Raw genomic sequence first — 18,830 nt, forward strand, 5'->3', positions numbered from 1 at the left:
GCGGACAGGTTCCACACACACTTCAAGTAAGAGTGCGGCCTGAGTGGAAAGGTGAGAGTTTGGGCAGCTGAGCAGACAAAGAAGGCGCCCTTTGTCCTGGGCCTAAATTCTTGTGAAACCCCACTGGGCTTGCCGGGCTCTGAGGGCCCTGCCCTGTGCCCCCTGCTCCCCTACCCTTTGTTCAGTCACAGCAGAGATGGCCACACCCACTCCCTCTGTGAGGGCAGTGTTCCAAACTCCCTCAGCCCCGCCCCCTCTCCACAGGATAACATGGACTACAGATGCTGCATTCTGAGTCCAGGGCATTCCGAGAATGCCAAGGGCAGACATGATGACCTTAAATGATTTCCTCTTGTGTCAGTTTTGGTAAATATTAGGACCTAGGAACTTGTCCACTTTTCACAAACGTTCAAATTTACTGGCATTTCATATACTCTCTGCTATAACATTCTCCTGATTCTTTCTGTATATTCTTTACTTATGTTTTGGTTTTCCTTAATCAAAGTGTGTCTTTTAATCTTGTCAAAGAATATTCTTTGGACTTACTACATCACCTGAATTTTATACGTTTTCTATTGTATTAAGTTCTGCTCCTATCTTTATTTATATTTTTTCTATGTTCTCAGGTTTATTGTTTTGATATTCTGATGTCAATTAAAACACTTGGTTATTCATTTTAATAAATCTTTTTACTTATAAAGATGTGAACTTTTCAAGATTCCAGCTTACTTGTAAGTTTCTAAGGGTCAGGTCCTCTACAATGTGGCGGCCTAAGTCTTAGTTCACCATATAGCAATGTATATATTGACCTATTTTCCCCTCGACTTTCTGTGATTCCCTACATCTCACCTTTCTTTGCAGACAAGCCATTTGAAATACCCTTAACTTATTTCACAGACAATAAGTCTTTGAAATAATGTCTATTTTTTAGAGAAATCTTCTTATATAATTAGGCAGAAAATCTGACCTGCCATAGTTTTCAAAACAGCATAATTTCACTCTTCTCAATGATGAATCTGTTGTATTACACAACCATTGAGTATTTAGCTTTATCAATGACATGTACTTTAAAAATGTTTTAGAGATCCTACCAGTCTTTGAAAACATCCTTGTTCCTTGTTTCAGTTCCTGTTTTGTGTATACTTTCTGCCTTGCACTTGATTATTCCACCATCTGATGGTTGGCCTAGGGAATCTAATTCTGGTATTGATTGTTTTTGCTGCTTGTCTCCCCTTGTAGCTGATTTCTTCATTATTGTGCAAATTTAGATCATGAGCTCATGTTTAGCTAAACAGCTGACCTTGTAAGAGGCTTAGGTGTGAACGCTCGTAAGCTTCAGCAGAAAGTCCGCAAAGATTTGTTTGTGTCCCTCCAATGAGTTACCCGCGCGGACCCCTTTTTCTACAAGTGTTGGTCCACTACTCCCACTAGAGGCTCGGACTCAGACAGGACTGCTTTGCTGCCCCCGATCTGGAATAGTGGCTTTGGGCGGCCTGTGGCCTGGGCCGGAGACGCCCCGCGTGTGTCCCATGACCCATCTGCCTGCGAACTTCGGTCACCTGGCAGGAAGCTATGATGCCCAGACCTATGGTTAGCTTTGCATTGAGGTGTACTGCGCGGACTGATTCCACACACACTTCAAGTAAGAGGGCGGCCTGAGTGGAAAGGTGAGAGTATGGGCAGCTGTGCAGACAAAGAAGGCGCAATTTGACCTGGGCTTAAATGCTTGTGACACACGACTGGGCCTGCTGGGCTCTGAGGGCCCTGCCGTTGGCCCCCTTCTCCCCTGCCCTTTTTCAGTCACAGCAGAGATGGCCCCACCCACTCCCTCAGTGAAGGCAGTGTTCCAACCTCCGTCAGCCACGCCCCCTCTCCGCAGGTTACCATGGACTACAGATGCTGCATTCTGAGGCCAGGGCCTTCCGAGAATGCCAAGGGCAGACATGATGACCTTAAATGATTTTCTCTTGTGTCAATTTTGGTAAACTTTAGGAGCTAGGAAATGGTCCACTTACACAAATGTTCACATTTACTGGCATTTCATATATTCTCTGCTATAACATTGTCCTGATTCTTTCTGTATATTCTTTACTTATGTTTCGATTTTCCTTAATCAAAGTGTCTTTTAAATCTTGTCAAAGAATATTCTTTGGACTTACTACCTCAACTGAATTTTATACGTTTTCTGTGGTATTAAGTTCTGCTCATATCTTTATTTATCTTTTTTCTATGTTCTCAGGGTTTATTGTTTTGATCTTCTGGTGTCAATTAAAACACTTGGTTAATCATTTTAATAAATCTTTTTACTTATAAAGATTTGAATTTTTAAAGATTCCAGCTTACTTGTAAGTTTCTATAGGGCATGTCCTCCACATTGTGGCTGGCCAAAGGCTTAGTTCAGAATATAGCAAAGTATATATTGACCTATTTTCCCCTAGACTTTCTGTGATTTCCTACATCTCACCTTTCTTTGCAGACAAGCCATTTGAAATAACCTTAACTTATTTCACAGACAATAAGTCTGTGAAATAATGTGTAGTTTTCAGAGAAATCTTCTTATATATTTAGGCAGAAAATCTGACCTGCCATAGTTTTCAAAACAGCATAATTTCACTCTTCTCAATGATGAATCTGTTGTATTACACAACCTTTGAGTATTTAGATTTATCAATGACATGCACTTTAAAAATGTTTTAGAGATCCTACCAGTCTTTGAAAACATCCTTGTTCCTTGTTTCTGTTCCAGTTTTATGTATATTTTCTGCCTTGCACCTGATTATTCCAACGTCTGATCGATGGCCTAGGGAATCTAATTCTGGTATTGATTGTTTTTGCTGATTGTCACCCCCTGTAGCTGATTTCTTCATTATTGTGTAAATTTAGATCATGAGCTCATGTTTAGCTAAACATCTGACTTTGTAAGAGGCTTAGGCGTGAACACCCGTAAGTTTCATCAGAAAGTCCGCAAAGATTTATTTGTGTCCCTCCAATGAGTTGCCCGCGAAGACCCCGTTTCCTACAAGTGTTGGTCCACTACTCCCTCTAGAGGCACGGCCTCAGACAGGGCTGCTTTGAGCACCACGATCTGTGGCAGTGGCAGTGGGCGGCCTGTGTCCCGGGCAGGAGCCTCTCTGCGTGTGTCCCAGGGACCCATCTGCCTGCGAACTTCGGTCACCTGGCAGGAAGCTACAATGCCCAGACCTATGGTTAGCTGTGCAGCGAGGTGTACTGCGCGGACAGGTTCCAAACACACTTCAAGTAAGAGGGCGGCCTGAGTGGAAAGGTGATAGTTTGGGCAGCTGTGCAGACAAAGAAGGCACCCTTTGGCCTGGGCCTAAATGCTTGTGACACCCCACTGGGCCAGCCGGGCTCTGAGGGCCCAGCGCTGGGCCCCATGCTCCCCTGCCCTTTGTTCAGTCACATCAGAGATGGCCACACCCACTCCCTCTGTGAGGGCAGTGTTCCAAAATCCCTCAGCCCCGCCGCTTCTCCGCAGGTTACCATGGACTACCGATGCTGCATTCTGAGTCCAGGGCATTCCGAGAATGACAACGGCAGACATGATGACCTTAAATGATTTCCTCTTGTGTCAGTTTTGGTAAAATTTAGGAGCTAGGAACTGGTCCACTTTACACAAATGTTCAAATTTACTGGCATTTCATATATTCTCTGCTATAACATTCTCCTGATTCTTTCTGTATATTCTTTACTTATGTTTTGGTTTTCCTTAATCAAAGTGTGTCTTTTAATCTTGTCAAAGAATATTCTTTGGACTTACTACATCACCTGAATTTTATACGTTTTCTATTGTATTAAGTTCTGCTCATATCTTTAATTATCTTTTTTCTGTGTTCTCAGGGTTTATTGTTTTAATATTCTGATGTCAATTAAAACACTTCGTTATTCATTTTAATAAATCTTTTTACTTATAAAGATTTGAACTTTTCAAGATTCCAGCTTACTTGTAAGATTCTAAGGGTCAGGTCCTCTACATTGTGGCTGGCCTAAGTCTTAGTTCTCCATATAGCAATGTATATATTGACCTATTTTCCCCTCGACTTTCTGTGATTCCCTACATCTCACCTTTCTTTGCAGACAAGCCATTTGAAATACCCTTAACTTATTTCACAGCCAATACGTCTTTGAAATAATGTGTATTTTTTATTGAAATCTTCTTCTATAATTAGGCAGAAAATCTGACCTGCCATAGTTTTCCAAACAGCATAATTTCACTCTTCTCAATGATGAATCTGTTGTATTACACAACCATTGAGTATTTAGCTTTATCAATGACATGTCCTTTAAAAATGTTTTAGAGATCCTACCAGTCTTTGATAACATCCTTGTTCCTTGTTTCATTTCCTGTTTTGTGTATACTTTCTGCTTTGCACCTGATTATTCCAACATCTGATGGTTTTCCTAGGGAATGTAATCCTGGTATTGTTTGTTTTTGCTGCTTGTCTCCCCTTGTAGCTGATTTCTTCATTATTGTGTAAATTTAGATCATGAGCTCATGTTTAGCAAAACAGCTGACCTTGTAAGAGGCTTAGGTGTGAACGCTCGTAAGCTTCAGCAGAAAGTCCGCAAAGATTTGTTTCTGTCCCTCCAATGAGTTACCCGCGCGGACCCCTTTTTCTACAAGTGTCGGTCCACTACTCCCTCCAGAGGCTGGGACTCAGACAGGACTGCTTTGCTGCCCCCGTTCTGGGATAGTGGCTTTGGGCGGCCTGTGGCCTGAGCAGGAGGTTCCCCACGTGTGTCCCACGACCCATCTGCCTGCGAATTTCGGTCACCTGGCAGGAAGCTATGATGCCCAGACCTATGGTTAGCTTTGCATCGAGGTGTACTGCGCGGACCGGTTCCACACAAACTTCAAGTAAGTGGGCGGCCTGAGTGGAAATGTGAGAGTTTGGGCAGCTGTGCAGACAAAGAAGGCGCACTTTGGCCTGGGCCTAAATGCTTGTGACACACGACTGCGCCTGCCGGGCTCTGAGGGCCCTGCCGTTGGCCCACTTCTCCCCTGCCCTTTGTTCAGTCACAGCAGAGATGGCCCCACCCACTCCCTCAGTGAAGGCAGTGTTCCAACCTCCCTCAGCCCCGCCCCCTCTCCGCAGGTTACCATGGAATATAGATGCTGCATTCTGAGCCAAGGGCATTCCGAAAATGCCAAGGGCAGACATGATGACCTTAAATGATTTCCTCTTGTGTCAATTTTGGTAAACTTTAGGAGCTAGGAAATGGTCCACTGTACACAAATGTTCAAATTTACTGGCATTTCATATATTCTCTGCCATAACATTGTCCTGATTCTTTCTGTATATTCTTTACTTATGTTTTGGTTTTCCTTAATCAAAGTGTGTCTTTTAAATCTTGTCAAAGAATATTCTTTGGACTTACTACCTCAACTGAATTTTATACGTTTTCTGTGGTATTAAGTCCTGCTCATATCTTTATTTATCTTTTTTCTATGTTCTCAGGGTTTATTGTTTTGATCTTCTGATATCAATTAAAACACATGGTTATTCATTTTAATAAATCTTTTTACTTATACAGATTTGAATTTTTAAAGATTCCAGCTTACTTGTAAGTTTCTAAGGGTCAGGTCCTCTACATTGTGGCTGGCCAAAGGCTTAGTTCACAATATAGCAAAGTATATATTGACCTATTTTCCCCTCGAATTTCTGTGATTTCCTACATCTCACCTTTCTTTGCAGACAAGCCCTTTGAAATAACCTTAACTTATTTCACAGCCAATAAGTCTTTGAAATAATGTGTAGTTTTCAGAGAAATCTTCTTATATATTTAGGCAGAAAATCTGACCTGCCATAGTTTTCAAAACAGCATAATTTCACTCTTCTCAATGATGAAGCTGTTGTATTACACAACCTTTGAGTATTTAGCTTTATCAATGACATGCACTTTAAAAATGTTTTAGAGATCCTACCAGTCTTTGAAAACATCCTTGTTCCTTGTTTCAGTTCCAGTTTTATGTATATTTTCTGCCTTGCACCTGATTATTCCAACGTCTGATCGATGGCCTAGGGAATCTAATTCTGGTATTGATTGTTTTTGCTGATTGTCTCCCCCTGTAGCTGATTTCTTCATTATTGTGTAAATTTAGATCATGAGCTCATGTTTAGCTAAACATCTGACTTTGTAAGAGGCTTAGGTGTGAACACTCGTAAGTTTCATCAGAAAGTCCGCAAAGATTTATTTGTGTCCCTCCAATGAGTTGCCTCGAGGACCCTGTTTCCTACAAGGGTTGGTCCACTACTCCCTCTAGAGGCACGGCCTCAGACAGGGCTGCTTTGTGCCCCACGATCTGTGGCAGTGGCAGTGGGCGGCCTGTGGCCTGGGCAGTAGCTTATCTGCGTGTGTCCCAGGGACCCATCTGCCTGCGAACTTCAGTCACCTGGCAGGAAGCTACGATGCCCAGACATATGGTTAGCTGTGCAGCGAGGTGTACTGCGCGGACAGGTTCCACACACACTTCAAGTAAGAGGGCGGCCTGAGTGGAAAGTTGAGATTTTGCGCAGCTGTGCAGAAAGAGAAGGCGCCCTTTGTACTGGGCCTAAATGCTTGTGACACCCCACTGGGCCTGCCGGGCTCTGAGGACCCTGCCCTGGGCACCCTTCTCCCCTGCCCTTTGTTCAGTCACAGCAGAGATGGCCACACCTACTCCCTCTGTGAGGGCAGTGTTCCAACCTCCCTCAGCCCCGCCCCTTCTCCGAAGTTTACCATGGACTACCGATGCTGCATTCTGAGTCCAGGGCATTCCGAGAATGCCAAGGGCAGACATGATGACCTTAAATGATTTCCTCTTGTGTCAATTTTGGTAAACTTTAGGAGCTAGGAAATGGTCCACTTTACACAAATGTTCAAATTTACTGGCATTTCTTATATTCTCTGCTATAACATTGTCCTGATTCTTTCTGTATATTCTTTTCTTATGTTTTGGTTTTCCTTAATCAAAGTGTGTCTTTTAAATCTTGTCAAAGAATATTCTTTGGACTTACTACCTCAACTGAATTTTATACGTTTTCTGAGGTATTAAGTTCTGCTCATATCTTTATTTATCTTTTTTCTATGTTCTCAGGGTTTATTGTTTTGATCTTCTGATGTCAATTAAAACACTCGGTTATTCATTTTAATAAATCTTTTTACTTATAAAGATTTGAATTTTTAAAGATTCCAGCTTACTTGTAAGTTTCTAAGCGTCAGGTCCTCTACATTGTGGCTGGCCAAAGGCTTAGTTCACAATATAGCAAAGTATATATTGACCTATTTTCCCCTCGACTCTCTGTGATTTCCTACATCTCACCTTTCTTTGCAGACAAGCCATTTGAAATAACCTTAACATATTTCACAGCCAATAAGTCTGTGAAATAATGTGTAGTTTTCAGAGAAATCTTCTTATATATTTAGGCAGAAAATCTGACCTGCCATAGTTTTCAAAACAGCATAATTTCACTCTTCTCAATGATGAATCTGTTGTATTACACAACCTTTGAGTATTTAGCTTTATCAATGACATGTAATTTAAAAATGTTTTAGTGATCCTACCAGTCTTTGAAAACATCCTTGTTCCTTGTTTCAGTTCCAGTTTTATGTATATTTTCTGCCTGGCACCTGATTATTCAAACGTCTGATCGATGGCCTAGGGAATCTAATTCTGGTATTGATTGTTTTTGCTGATTGTCTCCCCCTGTAGCTGATTTCTTCATTATTGTGTAAATTTAGATCATGAGCTCATGTTTAGCTAAACATCTGACTTTGTAAGAGGCTTAGGTGTGAACACTCGTAAGCTTCATCAGAAAGTCCGCAAAGATTTATTTGTGTCCCTCCAATGAGTTGCCCACGAGGACCCCGTTTTCTACAAGGGTTGGTCCACTACTCCCTCTAGAGGCACGGCCTCAGACAGGGCTGCTTTGTGCCCCACGATCTGGGGCAGGGGCATTGGGCGGCCTGTGGCCCGGGCAGGAGCCTCTCTGCCTGTGTCCCAGGGAACCATCTGCCTGCGAACTTCGGTCACCTGGCAGGAAGCTACGATGCCCAGACCTATGGTTAGCTGTGCAGCGAGGTGTACTTCGCGGACAGGTTCCACACACACTTCAAGTAAGAGGGCGGCCTGAGTGGAAAGGTGAGAGTTTGGGCAGCTGTTCACAAAAAGAAAGCGCCCTTTTTCCTGGGCCTAAATGCTTGTGACACCCCACTGGGCCTGCCGGTCTCTGAGGACCCTGCCCTGGTCCCCCTTCTCCCCTGCCCTTTGTTCAGTCACAGCAGAGATGAACCCACCCTCTCCCTCAGTGAAGGCAGTGTTCCAACCTCCCTCCGCCCAGCCCCCTCTCCGCAGTTTACCCTGGACTACAGATGCTGCATTCTGAGGCCAGGGAGTTCCGAGAATGCCAAGGGCAGACATGATGACCTTAAATGATTTCCTCTTGTGTCAATTTTGGTAAATTTTAAGAGCTAGGAAATGGTCCTCTTTACACAAATGTTCACATTTACTGGCATATCATATATTCTCTGCTATAACATTGTCCTGATTCTTTCTGTATATTCTTTACTTATGTTTTGGTTTTCCTTAATCAAAGTGTGTCTTTTAAATCTTGTCAAAGAATATTCTTTGGACTTAATACCTCAACTGAATTTTATACGTTTTCTGTGGTATTAAGTTCTGCTTATATCTTTATTTATCTATTTTCTATGTTCTCAGGGTTTATTGTTTTGATCTTCTGATGTCAATTAAAACACTTGGTTATTCATTTTAATAAATCTTTTTACTTATAAAGATTTGAATTTTTATAGATTCCAGCTTACTTGTAAGTTTCTAAGGGTCAGGTCCTCTACATAGTGGCTGGCAAAATGCTTAGTTCACAATATAGCAAAATTTATATTGACCTATTTTCCCCTCGACTTTCTGTGATTTCCTACATCTCACCTTTCTTTGCAGACAAGCCATTTGAAATAACCTTAACTTATTTCACAGCCAATAAGTCTGTGAAATAATGTGTAGTTTTCAGAGAATTCTTCTTATATATTTAGGCAGAAAATCTGACCTGCCATAGTTTTCAAAACAGCATAATTTCACTCTTCTCAATGATGAATCTGTTGTATTACACAACCTTTGAGTATTTAGCTTTATCAATGACATGTACTTTAAAAATGTTTGAGAGATCCTACCAGTCTTTGAAAACATCCTTGTTCCTTGTTTCAGTTCCAGTTTTATGTATATTTTCTGCCTTGCACCTGATTATTCCAACGTCTGATCGATGGCCTAGGGAATCTAATTCTGGTATTGATTGTTTTTGCTGATTGTCTCCCCCTGTAGTTGATTTCTTCATTATTGTGTAAATTTAGATCATGAGCTGATGTTTAGCTAAACATCTGACTTTGTAAGAGGCTTAGGTGTGAACACTCGTAAGCTTCATCAGAAAGTCCGCAAAGATTTATTTGTGTCCCTCCAATGAGTTGCCCACGAGGACCCCGTTTTCTACAAGGGTTGGTCCACTACTCCCTCTAGAGGCACGGCCTCAGACAGGGCTGCTTTGCGCCCCACGATCTGGGGCAGTAGCAGAGGGCGGCCTGTGGCCCGGGTAGGAGCCTCTCTGCCTGTGTCCCAGGGACCCATCTGCCTGCGAACTTCGATCACCTGGCAGGAAGCTACGATGCCCAGACCTATGGTTAGCTGTGCAGCGAGGTGTACTGCGTGGACAGGTTCCACACACACTTCAAGTAAGAGGGCGGCCTGAGTGGAAAGGTGAGAGTTTGGGCAGTTGTGCAGACAAAGAAGGCGCCCTTTGTCCTGGGCCTAAATGCTTGTGACACCCCTCTGGGCCTGCCGGGCTCTGAGGGCCCTGACCTGGGCACCCTGCTCCCCTACCCTTTGTTCAGTCACAGCAGAGATGGCCACACCCACTCCCTCTGTGAGGGCAGTGTTCCAACCTTCCTCTGCCCCGCCCCTTCTCCGCAGGTTACCATGGACTACCGATGCTGCATTCTGAGTCCAGGGAATTCCGAGAATGCCAAGGGCAGACATGATGACCTTAAATGATTTCCTCTTGTGTCAGTTTTGGTAAACGTTAGGAGCTAGGAACTAGTCCACTTTACACAAATGTTCAAATTTACTGGCATTTCATATATTCTCTGCTATAACATTCTCCTGATTCTTTCTGTATATTCTTTACTTATGTTTTGGTTTTCCTTAATCAAAGCGTGTCTTTTAATCTTGGCAAAGAATATTCTTTGGACTTACTACATCACCTGAATTTTATACGTTTTCTATTGTATTATGTTCTGCTCATATCTTTATTTATATTTTTTCTATGTTCTCAGGTTTATTGTTTTGATATTCGATGTCAATTAAAACACTTGGTTATTCATTTTAATAAATCTTTTTACTTATAAAGATTTGAATTTTTCAAGATTCCAGCTTACTTGTAAGTTTCTAAGGGTCAGGTCCTCTACATTGTGGCTGGCCTAAGTCTTAGTTCCTCATATAGCAATGTATATATTGACCTATTTTCCCCTCGACTTTCTGTGATTCCCTACATCTCACCTTTCTTTGCAGACAAGCGATTTGAAATACCCTTAACTTATTTCACAGCCAATAAGTCTTTGAAATAATGTGTATTTTTTAGAGAAATCTTCTTATATAATTAGGCAGAAAATCTGACATGCCATAGATTTCAAAACAGCATAATTTCACTCTTCTCAATGATGAATCTGTTGTATTACACAACATTTGAGTATTTAGCTTTATCAATGACATGTACTTTAAGAATGTTTTAGAGATCCTACCAGTCTTTGAAAACATCCTTGTTCCTTGTTTCAGTTCCAGTTTTGTGTATACTTTCTGCCTTGCACCTGATTTTCCACCATCTGATGGTTGGCCTAGGGAATCTAATTCTGGTATTGATTGTTTTTGCTGCTTGTCTCCCCTTGTTGCTGATTTCTTCATTATTGTGTAAATTTAGATCATGAGCTCATGTTTAGCTAAACAGCTGACCTTGTAAGAGGCTTAGGTGTGAACGCTCGTAAGCTTCAGCAGAAAGTCCGCAAAGATTTATTTGTGTCCCTCCAATGAGTTACATGCGCGGACCCCTTTTTCTACAAGTGTTGGTCCACTACTCCCTCTAGAAGCTGGGACTCAGACAGGACTGCTTTGCTGCCCCCGATCTGGGATAGTGGCTTTGGGCGGCCTGTGGCCTGGGCAGGAGGCTCCCCACGTGTGTCCCACGACCCATCTGCCTGCGAACTTCGGTCACCTGGCAGGAAGCTATGATGCCCAGACCTATGGTTAGCTTTGCATCGAGGTGTACTGCGCGGACCGGTTCCACACACACTTCAAGTAAGAGGGAGGCCTGAGTGGAAAGGTGAGAGTTTTGGCAGCTGTGCAGACAAAGAAGGCACACTTTGGCCTGTGCCTAAATGCTTGTGACACACGACTGGGCCTGCCGGGCTCTGAGGGCCCTGCCGTTGGCCCCCTTCTCCCCTGCCCTTTGTTCAGTCACAGCAGAGATGTCCCCACCCACTCCCTCAGTGAAGGCAGTGTTCCAGCCTCCCTCAGCCCCGCCCCCTCTCCGCACTTTACCATGGACTACAGATGCTGCATTCTGAGGCCAGGGCTTTCCGAGAATGCCAAGGGCAGACATGATGACCTTAAATGATTTCCTCTTGTGTCAATTTTGGTAAACTTTAGGAGCTAGGAAATGGACCACTTTACACAAATGTTCACATTTACTGGCATTTCATATATTCTCTGCTATAACATTGTCCTGATTCTTTCTGTATATTCTTTACTTATGTTTTGGTTTTCCTTAATCAAAGTGTGTCTTTTAAATCTTGTCAAAGAATATTCTTTGGACTTACTACCTCAACTGAATTTTATACGTTTTCTGTGGTATTAACTTCTGCTCATATCTTTATTTATCTTTTTTCTATGTTCTCAGGGTTTATTGTTTTGATCTTCTGCTGTCAATTAAAACACTTGGTTATTCATTTTAATAAATCTTTTTACTTATAAAGATTTGAATTTTTAAAGATTCCAGCTTACTTGTAAGTTTCTAAGGGTCATGTCCTCTACATAGTGGCTGGTCAAAGGCTTAGTTCACAATATAGCAAAGTATATATTTGACGTATTTTCCCCTCGACTTTCTGTGATTACCTACATCTCACCTTTCTTTGCAGACAAGCCATTTGAAATAACCTTAACTTATTTCACAGCCAATAAGTCTGTGAAATAATGTGTAGTTTTCAGAGAAATCTTCTTATATATTTAGGCAGAAAAGCTGACCTGCCATAGTTTTCAAAACAGCATAATTTCACTCTTCTCAATGATGAATCTGTTGTATTACACAACCTTTGAGTATTTAGCTTTATCAATGACATGTACTTTAAAAATGTTTTAGAGATCCTACCAGTCTTTGAAGACATCCTTGTTCCTTGTTTCAGTTCCAGTTTTATGTATATTTTCTGCCTTGCACCTGATTATTCCAACGTCTGATCGATGGCCTAGGGAATCTAATTCTGGTATTGATTGTTTTTGCTGATTGTCTCCCCCTGTAGCTGATTTCTTCATTATTGTGTAAATTTAGATCATGAGCTCATGTTTAGCTAAACATCTGACTTTGTAAGAGGCTTAGGTGTGAACACTCGTAAGTTTCATCAGAAAGTCCGCAAAGATTTATTTGAGTCCATCCAATGAGTTGCCCGCGAGGACACCGTTTCCTACAAGTGTTGGTCCACTACTCCCTCCAGAGGCACGGCCTCAGACAGGGCTGCTTTGTGCCCCACGATCTGGGGCTGTGGCATTGGGCGGCCTGTGGCCCGGGCAGGATCCTCTCTGCGTGTGTCCCAGGGACCCATCTGCCTGCGAACTTCGGTCACCTGGCAGGAAGCTACGATGCCCAGACCTATGGTTAGCTGTGCAGCGACGTGTACTGCGCGGACAGGTTCCACACACACTTCAAGTAAGAAGGCGGCCTGAGTGGAAAGGTGAGAGTTTGGGCAGCTGTGCAGAAAAAGAAAGCGCCCTTTTTCCTGGGCCTAAATGCTTGTGACACCCCACTGGGCCTGCCGGTCTCTGAGGGCCCTGCCCTGGTCCCCCTGCTCCCCTGCCCTTTGTTCAGTCACAGCAGAGATGGCCACACCCACTCCATCTGTGAAGGCAGTGTTCCAACCTCCCTCAGCCCCGCCCCTTCTCCGCAGGTTACCATGGACTACCGATGCTGCATTCTGAGTCCAGGGCATTCCGAGAATGCCAAGGGCAGTCATGATGACCTTAAATGATTTCCTCCTGTGTCAGTTTTGGTAAACTTTAGGAGCTAGGAACTGGTCCACTTTACACAAATGTTCAAATTTACTGGCATTTCATATATTCTCTGCTATAACATTCTCCTGATTCTTTCTGTATATTCTTTACTTATGTTTTGGTTTTCCTTAATCAAAGTTTGTCTTTTAATCTTGTCAATGAATATTCTTTGGACTTACTACATCACCTAAATTTTATACGTTTTCTATTGTATTAAGTTCTGCTCATATCTTTATTTATATTTTTTCTATGTTCTCAGGTTTATTATTTTGATCTTCTGATGTCAATTAAAACACTTGGTTATTCATTTTAATAAATCTTTTTACTTAAAAAGATTTGAACTTTTCAAGATTCCAGCTTACTTGTAAGTTTCTAAGGGTCAGGTCCTCTACATTGTGTCTGGCCTAAGTCTTAGTTCCTCATATAGCAGTGTATATATTGACCTATTTTCCCCTCGACTTTCTGTGATTCCCTACATCTCACCTTTCTTTGCAGACAAGCCATTTGAAATACCCTTAACTTATTTCACAGCCAATAAGTCTTTAAATAATGTGTATTTTTTTTTTTTTCTTTTTGCGGTATGCGGGCCTCTCACTGTTGTGGCCTCTCCCGTTGCGGAGCACAGGCTCCGGACGCGCAGGCCCAGAGGCCATGGCTCACGGGCCCAGCCGCTCCGTAGCATATGGGATCCTCCCAGACCGTGGCACGAACCCGTATCCCCTGCATCGGCAGGCGGACTCTCAACCACTGCGCCACCAGGGAGGCCCCAATAATGTGTATTTTTTAGAGAAATCTTCTTATATAATTAGGCAGAAAATCTGACATGCCATAGATTTCAAAACAGCATAATTTCACTCTTCTCAATGATGAATCTGTTGTATTACACAACCATTGAGTATTTAGCTTTATCAATGACATGTACTTTAAAAATGTTTTAGAGATCCTACCAGTCTTTGAAAACATCCTTGTTCCTTGTTTCAGTTCCAGTTTTGTGTATACTTTCTGCCTTGCACCTGATTTTCCAACATCTGATGGTTGGCCTAGGGAATCTAATTCTGGTATTGATTGTTTTTGCTGCTTGTCTCCCCTTGTAGCTGATTTCTTCATTATTGTGTAAATTTAGATCATGAGCTCATGTTTAGCTAAACAGCTGACCTTGTAAGAGGCTTAGGTGTGAACGCTCGTAAGCTTCAGCAGAAAGTCCGCAAAGATTTGTTTGTGTCCCTCCAATGAGTTACCCGCGCGGACCCCTTTTTCTACAAGTGTTGGTCCACTACTCCCTCTAGAGGCTGGGACTCAGACAGGACAGCTTTGCTGCCCCCGATCTGGGATAGTGGCTTTGGGCGGCCTGTGGCCTGCGCAGGAGGCTCCCCACGTGGGTCCCACGACCCATCTGCCTGCGAACTTCGGTCACCTGGCAGGAAGCTATGATGCCCAGACCTATGGTTAGCTTTGCATCGAGGTGTACTGCGCGGACCGGTTCCACACACACTTCAAGTAAGAGGGAGGCCTGAGTGGAAAGGTGAGAGTTTTGGCAGCTGTGCAGACAAAGAAGGCACACTTTGGCCTGTGCCTAAATGCTTGTGACACACGACTGGGCCTGCCGGGCTCTGAGGGCCCTGCCGTTGGCCCCCTTCTCCCCTGCCATTTGTTCAGTCACAGCAGAGATGGCCCCACCCACTCCCTCAGTGAAGGCAGTGTTCCAACCTCCCTCAGCCCCGCCCCCTCTCCGCACTTTACCATGGACTACAGATGCTGCATTCTGAGGCCAGGGCATTCCGAAAATGCCAAGGGCAGACATGATGACCTTAAATGATTTCCTCTTGTGTCAATTTTGGTAAACTTTAGGAGCTAGGAAATGGTCCACTTTACACAAATGTTCACATTTACTGGCATTTCATATATTCTCTGCTATAACATTGTCCAGATTCTTTCTGTATATTCTTTACTTATGTTTTGGTTTTCCTTAATCAAAGTGTGTCTTTTAAATCTTGTCAAAGAATATTCTTTGGACTTACTACATCAACTGAATTTTATACGTTTTCTGTGGTATTAAGTTCTGCACATATCTTTATTTATCTTTTTTCTATGTTTTCAGGGTTTATTGTTTTGATCTTCTGATGTCAATTAAAACACTTGGTTATTCATTTTAATAAAAATTTTACTTATAAAAATTTGAATTTTTAAAGATTCCAGCTTACTTGTAAGTTTCTAAGGGTCATGTCCTCTACATAGTGGCTGGCCAAAGGCTTAGTTCACAATATAGCAAAGTATATGTTGACGTATTTTCCCCTCGACTTTCTGTGATTTTCTACATCTCACCTTTCTTTGCAGACAAGCCATTTGCAATAACCTTAACTTATTTCATGGCCAATAAGTCTGTGAAATAATGTGTAGTTTTCAGAGAAATCTTCTTATATATTTAGGCAGAAAATCTGACCTGCCATAGTTTTCAAAACAGCATAATTTCACTCTTCTCAATGATGAATCTGTTGTATTACACAACCTTTGAGTATTTAGCTTTATCAATGACATGTACTTTAAAAATGTTTTAGAGATCCTACCAGTCTTTGAAAACATCCTTGTTCCTTGTTTCAGTTCCAGGTTTATGTATATTTTCTGCCTTGCACCTCATTATTCCAACGTCTGATCCTTGGCCTAGGGAATCTATTTCTGGTATTGATTGTTTTTGCTGATTGTCTCCCCCTGTAGTTGATTTCTTCATTATTGTGTAAATTTAGATCATGAGCTCATGTTTAGCTAAACATCTGACTTTGTAAGAGGCTTAGGTGTGAACACTCGTAAGTTTCATCAGAAAGTCCGCAAAGATTTATTTGTGTCCATCCAATGAGTTGCCCGCGAGGACCCCGTTTCCTACAAGGGTTGGTCCACTATTCCCTCCAGAGGCACGGCCTCAGACAGGGCTGCTTTGTGCCCCACGATCTGGGGCTGTGGCATTGGGCGGCCTGTGGCCCGGGCAGGAGCCTCTCTGCGTGTGTCCCAGGGACCCATCTGCCTGCGAACTTCGGTCACCTGGCAGGAAGCTACGATGCCCAGACCTATGGTTAGCTGTGCAGCGAGGTGTACTGCGTGGACAGCTTCCACACACACTTCAAGTCAGAGGGCGGCCTGAGTGGAAAGGTGAGAGTTTGGGCAGCTGTGCAGAAAAAGAAAGCTCCCTTTTTCCTGGGCCTAAATGCTTGTGACACCCCACTGGGCCTGCCGGTCTCTGAGGGCCCTGCCCTGGTCCCCCTGCTCCCCTGCCCTTTGTTCAGTCACAGCAGAGATGGACACACCCACTCCATCTGTGAGGGCAGTGTTCCAACCTCCCTCAGCCCCACCCCTTCTCCGCAGGTTACCATGGACTACCGATGCTGCATTCTGAGTCCAGGGCATTCCAAGAATGCCAAGGGCAGACATGATGACCTTAAATGATTTCCTCTTGTGTCAGTTTTGGTAAACTTTAGGAGCTAGGAACTGGTCCACTTTACACAAATGTTCAAATTTACTGGCATTTCATATATTCTCTGCTATAACATTCTCCTGATTCTTTCTGTATATTCTTTACTTATGTTTTGGTTTTCCTTAATCAAAGTTTGTCTTTTAATCTTGTCAAAGAATATTCTTTGGACGTACTACATCACCTGAATTTTATACGTTTTCTATTTTATTAAGTTCTGCAAATATCTTTATTTATATTTTTTCTATGTTCTCAGGTTTATTGTTTGGATATTCTGATGTCAATTAAAACACTTGGTTATTCATTTTAATAAATATTTTTACATATAAAGATTTGAACTTTTCAGGATTCCAGCTTACTTGTAAGTCTTTAAGGATCAGGTCCTCTATATTGTGGCTGGCCAAAGTCTTAGTTCACCATATAGCAGTGTATATATTGACCTATTTTCCCCTCGACTTTCTGTGATTCCCTACATCTCACCTTTCTTTGCAGACAAGCCTTTTGAAATACCCTTAACTTATTTCACATCCAATAAATCTTTGAAATAATGTGTATTTTTTAGAGAAATCTTCTTATATAATTAGGCAGAAAATCTGACATGCCATAGTTTTCAAAAGAGCATAATTTCATTCTCCTCAATGTTGAATCTGTAGTATTACACAACCATTGAGTATTTAGCTTTATCAATGACATGTACTTTAAAAATGTTTTAAAGATCCAACCAGTCTTTTAAAACATCCTTGTTCCTTGTTTCAGTTCAAGTTTTATGCATACATTCTGCCTTGCACCTGATTATTCCAACATCTGATGGTTGGCCTAGGGAATCTAATTCTGGTATTGATTGTTTTTGCTGCTTGTCTCCCCTTGTAGCTGATTTCTTCATTATTGTGTAAATTTAGATCATGAGCTCATGTTTAGCTAAACAGCTGACCTTGTAAGAGTCGTAGGAGTGAACGCTCGTAATCTTCAGCAGAAAGTCCGCAAAGATTTGTTTGTGTCCCTCCAATGAGTTACCCGCGCGGACCCCTTTTTCTACAAGTGTTGGTCCACTACTCCCTCTAGAGACTGGGACTCAGACAGGACTGCTTTGCTGAACCCGATCTGGGATAGTGGCTTTGGGCGGCCTGTGGCCTGGGCAGGAGGCTCCACACGAGTGTCCCACGACCCATCTGCCTGCGAACTTCAGTCACCTGGCAGGAATCTATGATGCCCAGAACTATGGTTAGCTTTGCATCGAGGTGTACTGCGCGGACCGGTTCCACACACACTTCAAGTAACAGGGCGGCCTGAGTGGAAAGGTGAGAGTTTGGGCAGCTGTGCAGACAAAGAAGGCGCACTTTGGCCTGGGCCTAAATGCTTGTGACACACGACAGGGCCTGCCGGGATCTGAGGGCCCTGCCGTTGGACCCTTCTCCCCTACCCTTTGTTCAGTCACAGCAGAGATGTTCCCACACACTCCCTCAGTGAAGGCAGTGTTCCAACCTCCCTCAGCCCCGCCCCCTCTCCGCAGTTTACCATGGACTACAGATGCTGTATTCTGAGGCCAGGGCGTTCCGAGAATGCCAAGGGCAGACATGATGACCTTAAATGATTTCCTCTTGTGTCAATTTTGGTAAACTTTAGGAGCTAGGAAATGGTCCACTTTACACAAATGTTCAAATTTACTGGCATTTCTTATATTCTCTGCTATAACATTGTCCTGATTCTTTCTGTATATTCTTTACTTATGTTTTGGTTTTCCTTAATCAAAGTGTGTCTTTTAAATCTTGTCAAAGAATATTCTTTGGACTTAATACCTCAACTGAATTTTATACGTTTTCTGTGGTATTAAGTTCTGCTTATATCTTTATTTATCTATTTTCTATGTTCTCAGGGTTTATTGTTTTGATCTTCTGATGTCAATTAAAACACTTGGTTATTCATTTTAATAAATCTTTTTACTTATAAAGATTTGAATTTTTATAGATTCCAGCTTACTTGTAAGTTTCTAAGGGTCAGGTCCTCTACATAGTGGCTGGCAAAATGCTTAGTTCACAATATAGCAAAATTTATATTGAC

The sequence above is a fragment of the Mesoplodon bidens genome, assembly GCF_964165515.1.
Source record: "Mesoplodon bidens genome assembly, chromosome: Y".
Taxonomy (NCBI): domain Eukaryota; kingdom Metazoa; phylum Chordata; class Mammalia; order Artiodactyla; family Ziphiidae; genus Mesoplodon; species Mesoplodon bidens.